This window comes from Pelodiscus sinensis, chromosome 33 (assembly GCF_049634645.1).
Source record: "Pelodiscus sinensis isolate JC-2024 chromosome 33, ASM4963464v1, whole genome shotgun sequence".
In the NCBI taxonomy this organism is placed as follows: Eukaryota; Metazoa; Chordata; order Testudines; family Trionychidae; genus Pelodiscus; species Pelodiscus sinensis.
The window spans coordinates 5,946,678-5,953,956 of record NC_134743.1 but is presented as its reverse complement, the minus strand read 5'-3'; the positions used below and the strand labels follow the sequence as shown (position 1 = coordinate 5,953,956).

Below are 7,279 nucleotides of genomic sequence, written 5' to 3'. Positions count from 1 at the left end.
TAATGTGGAGCATGAGTGTTTGGAACAAAGATATACTATATTGCACACTTCTCCTTATCTTTCAGTGCCTGAGACAAGAGTTAGAAAGTTTCTGATTGTGAAGGCAGTGAAATCTGCTCTCAGTGATCAGAGTGCTAAGGTAAGATTGTGTGTGGAATAGTGGTATTGCTGTTAATATCTGGGAAGTATTTCACTCAGTGGAGAGTCTGGCAACGAGACACATTTTTAGGCTGAGATTATTAATAGGGTTTCAATTAATCACAGTTAACTAAAAATTAATGCGATTAAAAATTGAAATTTATTACATATTTTTGTGGTTTTTTACATTTTCAAATATATTGATTTCAATTACAACACAATGACAAGTGTGTACTATGCACTTTATATTATTTTTATAACAAACATTTGCATTGTAAAAATGACAAAAGAAATAATATTTTTCAATTCATCTCATAGAAGTGATGTAGAGCAATCTCTTTAGCGTGAAAATGCAACTTACAAATGTAGATATTTTTTGTTAACTGTAATGAAAGAATGTAAAACTTTAGAGTCTACAAGTCCATTCAGACCTACTTCTTGTTCAGCCAGACACTAAGACAAACAAGTTTGTTTCCATTTATAGGAGAAAATGCTGCCTTTTTCCTAATTTCAGTGTCACCTGAAAGTGAAAACTGGCATTTGCATGGTACTTCTGTAGCCAGTGTTGCAAGGAATTTACATAACAGATGTGTTAATCATTTGTACTTCAGCCACTATTCCAAAGAGATAAAAGAAAAAGCAAAAGGACTCTCATATCCTGTCTCATATTGCATGCAGAAGAGATAATAATAACTCGTGCATAATCTCTACCCTTGCAGGTGAGGATGGCAGCTCTCCATTTTGTCCTGAAGCTGCTCAGTTCAGGAAGTGTGGACAATTGTGCAGCAGGGGATATGGTCGCCTATGTATTCGGAGAGTTCGATGTGTCCACCAGAAATCTGGTAAGGAGAGTTCTTAACACTTAGGACTCAGTTCTGCCATTCTGGCATGCTGATTGTTCCCCTTGACTTCAGTGGGAGCTTTGGATGCTCAAGGATGCAGCTGGACTGAAGGATTAGAGCTAGAATCTGATCAGTGATATTCGTGTAAAACCAGGGTAATGCCCCTGACTTCAGTGGCATTATTTTGGATTTACACAAGTGTAACAGACCAGAATCTGATTCTGGATATTTATATCTGACAGTGCGACCTACATTACTTAGACCTCGGGCAAGTCAGTGAAAATTCTGACAACACAATCTTTCAGTGAAATGCTCTTGTATAAGGAAGCACATCTTTTTTATAAATAGACTCTCCAAAGAACACAATGGTGCCCAATCCTGTGGCTGCTGAAGCATACATAAACTATTAGCAAAACACTGAAGTTATGCAGCCTACATCAAGATGTCTAGAACCTGGAAAAGTTTGCTGCACACTTCATTCTCTGTTCTATGTGTACTAGTTCAAAATCTTTTCAATGGGTATTTCCAGCTATGGGCAGAGTCATGGACTCCAGACACAGAGTTCCATGATGGGATCCATGATATACATTAACTTTACAGTAAGTTGTTGAGGATCTTAGCTCTGCCTGGCCCTTTAGCTACCAAGTGGGAGCTTATGGCAGTACTCACCAACTGCCTCTTTTTCATCCTACCCATCTCAAAGAAAGTAGGAGGCAACTCTTTCTCATCAGGCCACATTTGCTCTTATTTAAACTGAAATCAGTAGAGCTGATCAATATTTAGTTTGGTGTAAGGAAGAACAGAATTTAGCCTATAGATAGACTCACATTCACTATGCACAGAATGATCAAGCTGCTTGGGGCATCAGAACAAACAGAATGGCTCCCTCTAGGTTCTGCATATTTATTTCCACTGGGCAGAGTCTGAGTGGCTCTCCTCAGAGATAAAAAGAAGAAATGTTCTTTTTTGAAAATTTTTTTGAAAAGAGTTCAGGGAACTCTTTTATAGAATCATAGAACGATAGGGCTTGAAGAGAATTCAGGAAGTCATCGAGTCCAACCCCCTGCTAAAAGCAGAACCAATTCCAACTAAATCATCTCAGCCAGGGCTTTGTCAAGCTGGGACTGAAAAACCTCTAGGGATGGAGATCTCACCACCTCCCTCAGTAACCCATTCCAGTGCTTCACCACCCTCCTCGTGAAATCGTTTTTCCTAAGATCCACCCCCCCACACACACAACTTGAGACCACTGCTTCTTGTTCTGTCATCTGTCACTACTGAGAACAGCCTCTCTCCATCTTCTTTGTGTCCCCTTGTGCTGGGGTTTTCCTAAGCCTGGGTTCTGACCCACCAGTTAGGTGTTTCTGTTATTCTCTTCCCTTAAGAATCTCCATCATTCGAGGTTTTTAATGCCAGGCTTGGCAAAGCCATGGCTGGAATAATTTAGTTGGGGCTGGCCCTGCTTTGAGCAGGGGGTTGGACTATATGACCTCCTGAGGTCCCTTCCATCCTTAATCCATGATTTTATGATTTGTGCACTCCTAATGAAATGGAATAGCTCTCCTAGGTCAATATTCAGAAAGGCTTTGTAAGAAATAGACACCGATTCTACAGCCAGTGTTTTCCCACTAGCTAGTAAATTCTATGTATCTATCTCATAGCAGGGGACATTTTATGCCAGTGGTGGACTGAGATCTAGTTTTTCCAGTATAGTTAACACTACATGGACAGGAAAGAAAATCATCAGCGCAGTAACCAAATTCAAGAGGACCAGTGAGAACTGATCACCTCTCGTAAAAGGAATGAATTAGTATTGAGTTAAGCTCTGTGTATGGAAACTCATTCACCAAAGACTTCCTGCTCTTCAGACATAAACAGAATAGTTTGAAGAGCTGAGGGGAGGGGAGTTAGGTGCAACGTTGGTATGAAAATAAAGTTATAAAAGGAGCTGGGCTGGGGAGACTTCTCTGCTCTAAATAAAAAGAAATGCTCCTCTCTGTCATTTGCCACTCAGCATGGGAGAAGCTGTCCAGGAAAGAGAACACAGCACCGGACCCCAAACTGCATGCAATGTGCTAGACAGCTGCCATCAGACAGTCTACAGAAGCCCTCACATACACAGAGCCAGACTCATCTCTCATGTAACTCCTTTGGCTTTGATGGAGTTACGTACACCAGAGGTGAATCTGGTCCCTGGGACTTGTATAGACAAGGGTCTCTTTTTGGAGACATATAAATCTTTTGCTATATGGAAGTTAAATGCTTTGGAGAGGGATTTTAGTGACAATCAAACCTATTTAAAAGAAACGTTTGGGAGGGATTTTCTGGTACTAACTTTGTCCATTCTCCTGCTTTGCCAACAGCTACTAGAGACCTGGCTCAGTTCAGGGCAGGAGTGGGAGAGAGAAAGGACCTTGCAGGCCAGTGTCTGGCTGCTAACTGCCTATCAGGAGATAGTTAATAGCACAGTGAGTATAGTTCTACTCTTCCTTGAGCTGACTTCCCAACTTCTATCAAATCTGACATTCAACGTGAATGCATGAGAAATTCTACTAGGCCTGCAGCTGGGGCCTCAAAGTGAGTAAGATCCCTCTGCTTCCATAAGAGAAAGGTTTCCATAATAGTGCTGTGACAGCACTCAGGCCAGACTGTAAGAAACAGGGCAGGCAGTTCCCCAGACTAGTGATTTTATAATTAGATTCACCAAACCAGTAAGAAAAGAGCTTCTACTCTGGTTAACAAAATACCAAACAATAGTACCCTTTAGGCATTCCAGACCTTGGTTCCCATCTAGACAACTAAGTCTAATATAATCACCAATCACAAAGGACTAGACACTTATCCTTAGGTTAATATGAATCACAGGTCTTCCCTAAATATCAGCCAATCCTTAATAACGGAATATCAGATTTGTTGTTAAAAGGAAAAAGAAGAGAGTTACAAATGGTTAAGTGATAGATAGTTGTTAAAATGACTTTCACTTTTCATAGTTCAGGATCACAACCATGGTGGAATAAACGGCTGGCTTGTAAAAGTCTCTCTGGAATCATGCTAACCGGTCAACATCCAAAGCCAGTTTAGATGCAAAGGCTGTTAGTTTTTCCATGCATTTCCCAGACTATTCCAAATAATTATTTGGAAGATCTATGTCCTATGGCTTACACGTCCCCTGTTCAAAGTTTAAGCAGACTGGAGAGAGAAGATCAGTCCCATAACTTGTCTTTTATAGCTATTCTAGCCGGTTGGCAAGCCTCCTCACAGAAATTGTCGAAGCAGGATCTCTCCCTGAGAAAGAATAGGTCATGCAGATCTCCTGTCGTACTTTGTTTTGAAGTTAATTTTCTATTTCCTACGCATACACTGGTAAATGGGTGATAGTCATTCACATAAAGTAATTAGCCGATCGTAGTCTTCCATTACAACACAGATAGTTAAGCTGAAGGCAATGTACAAACTATTTTCTTGCACTATCTTATATCTTTGATCTTAAGGTTAACTGAAGACAGTTGCATATAATTAAGGCAATTAAGACATGAAAAGGAATTGGAATCTACAAGCTAATTTGGTTATGTTAAACTTCTAGCAAGATATAAATACAGACAATAATACATAACATCTACCTTTCATATCTATTACCAAAATGCATAATGTTGGTGATCGCTAGTCTAGGACTTTTCTTTGGGTACGTCTAGACTACAGGGTTTTGTCGACAGAAGTTTTGTCGACAGTATCTGTCGACAAAACTTCTGTCGACAAAGAGCGTCTAGACACATTCAGTTCTGTCGACTAAACAAGCTGCTTTGTCGACAAAACCCTGTAGTCTAGACACAACCCTACATGCAATAACACCTTCTGTCGACAGAACTCTGTCGACAGAAGGTGTTATGCCTCGTAAAATGAGGTTTACCAGCATCGACAAAACTGCTGAGTTCTGTCGACGTTATGTTGACAGAACTCAGCGGTAGTGTAGACGCAGGTATAGTTTTGTTGACAAAAGTCCACTTTTGTCGACAAAACTCAGTAGTCTAGACACACCCTTTGAAATAACATAGAAGTGACTTGTCTTGATACAATTGCAGTGCCGCTTGTTAAGTTATTGTGGTCACACATAGGTTGGCTGTGTCAGTGTCATAGATGCATTCCTATACTCTCAGGCTGTTAAAGTTGAAGCAAAATGCAGGACAATGTAGCACTTTAAAGACTAACAAGATGGTTTATTAGATGATGAGCTTTCGTGGGCCAGACCCACTTCCTGATCTGAGGACGTGGGTCTGGCCCACGAAAGCTCATCATCTACTAAACCATCTTAAAAAATAAATCAATAAATAAATAAATCTTGTTAGTCTTTAAAGTGCTACATTGTCCTGCATTTGCTTCAGCTACTCCAGACTAACACAGCTACATTTCTATCGCTGTTAAAGTTGAATTTCTATTTCTATTTAATCGGATAAGAACATAAAACATGAATGGCCATTCTGGATCCCCCAGACAAATGGTTCATGTAGCCTGTCTTCTGACAGTGGTGGGTGTTATATGCATCAGAGGGAACAAACAGAACAAGGCAATTGTTGAGTGATCTCTCCCCTGTTGTCCAGTCCCAGCCCCAGGCAGTCAGAGATATAGGGACACCCATATCCTGCATCTCTGATCATCTTATATGGCTCTATCAAACCCCCCTGTAAGCATCTCTTTTCTAAGATGAATGGTCCCAGTCCTTTTAACTTCTCCTTGTATGACTTGTCCCATATCCCATATCATTTTTGTTGCTTTTCTCTGAACTTTTTCCAATTATAACCTAACTTTATTTAAGTTGGAGGACTACAATTGCTTGCAATATTCAAGGTGTGGGTGTACCATGGATTTGAAACAGTGGCATGATGATATTTATCATATTATTATTCATCCCTTTTCCTAGTGGTTCCTAACATACCATTAGCATTTTTAACTGCAGCTGCATGTTGAACAGATGTTTTTAGAGGACTATCCACAATGACTCTGAGATTTTTCTTGAGTGCTACAGCTAATTTAGACCCCATCAATTTGCATGTACAACAAGGATTATGTTTTCCAATGTGCTGTACCCAGGTACAGTAATGGAGTTCACAATAAGGAAGGCAAATAATGTCCAGTATAGCCGGAGAACTTTCATTCTTCATTCTTTTAAAATTAGCCTCAGGAAACTTTTGATCAGTTTGGATCGCTGATTGGGCTGTTAGCACCATATACCTGTGCTTCACTTACGACATCGCGTCAGTGGGTGGTTGACTGTATCAACTGTCTTCTCAATATACAAGGTGAGGAGACCATGAGCAGGTGTAAGTAACTCTTCACTTTCTTTCATTGTTGTAATGACCATTTTTTCCATCTGTAATTCTTTCTGTCTTGTTAGCGACACTTATATAACAGAACGATTGGGGCCTTGTAAGTACATTGCTGGAAGAGAACTGCACAAATAATAAATAATCTGCAAATATTAGAGGGTGGACAAAATATAGCACACAGGCCAGATCTGCCCTTCTCCCCAGAATTTCTGTCTGGAGCGCTCAGCTGATTAGCAAGCATGCCAGCAGCATGTGTTCAGCTGCCCCTCTCCGACCTTGCTCCATCCTATCTGCTGCTAGTGGTGTGTGGAGGGGAGGTGAGCAGGGAGACATGCAGAAATCAGGGTGACCCTTTTGCCCCTGTCATCATCTCTGCAGAGCAGAGTTTGGGGAGAGGGACACATACAATAGTGCTGCTCCAGTCTGAAGTATGGTGAGTAACGGAGTGCCTATCTAAAGAGGCACTGTTTCTAAGATTTCTCTGGCAGCCAGCATGTCCCTCTCTCTCTCTCTCTCTCTCTCTCTCTCACACACACACACACACACATTGTCTCACACACACTCTCTCCCCCGCCATATGCCCATATGCCCCCGCTCTGCAGAGTGGGGTGGGGAGAGGGAGATGACAGAGCAGGACAGCTTTCCCTTAAAGAGACAGTTCATGATTTAGAAGTGAGTGAAGAGCCTGGGTTTCCTACCTAAGCTTTTGGTCAGCCCCATCTCTTTTACAATGAGAGTTCAGTGGAGGGATTCTCCTCCAAATCAGAACCTCAGATCAATCTACATGAGTTGTGCTTGACTATGAGATTAGATTTAAATACTGAGAGCAGAGTGGCTACTGAAACCAGATATACAGAGAAAGATGCTCCACACAGAATACAGTGCCTGTTTAATCCTGTATGAATCACAATGAATCACATGCCATTACCGTTAACTTTCAGACATAGGGGCTACGTCTAGACTACATCCCTTTTTCGG

General features: G+C 41.1%; 1 long non-coding RNA gene across 1 annotated transcript; it reads left to right on the top strand.

The window, feature by feature from the left end:
- The first annotated feature begins 921 nt into the window (after positions 1–921).
- On the top strand, positions 922–6,279 carry LOC142823405 (uncharacterized). Its single transcript, XR_012898622.1, has 3 exons — positions 922–980; positions 3,344–3,448; positions 6,151–6,279. It is a non-coding gene; the product is annotated as an uncharacterized LOC142823405 (long non-coding RNA).
- The last annotated feature ends 1,000 nt before the right edge of the window (positions 6,280–7,279 follow it).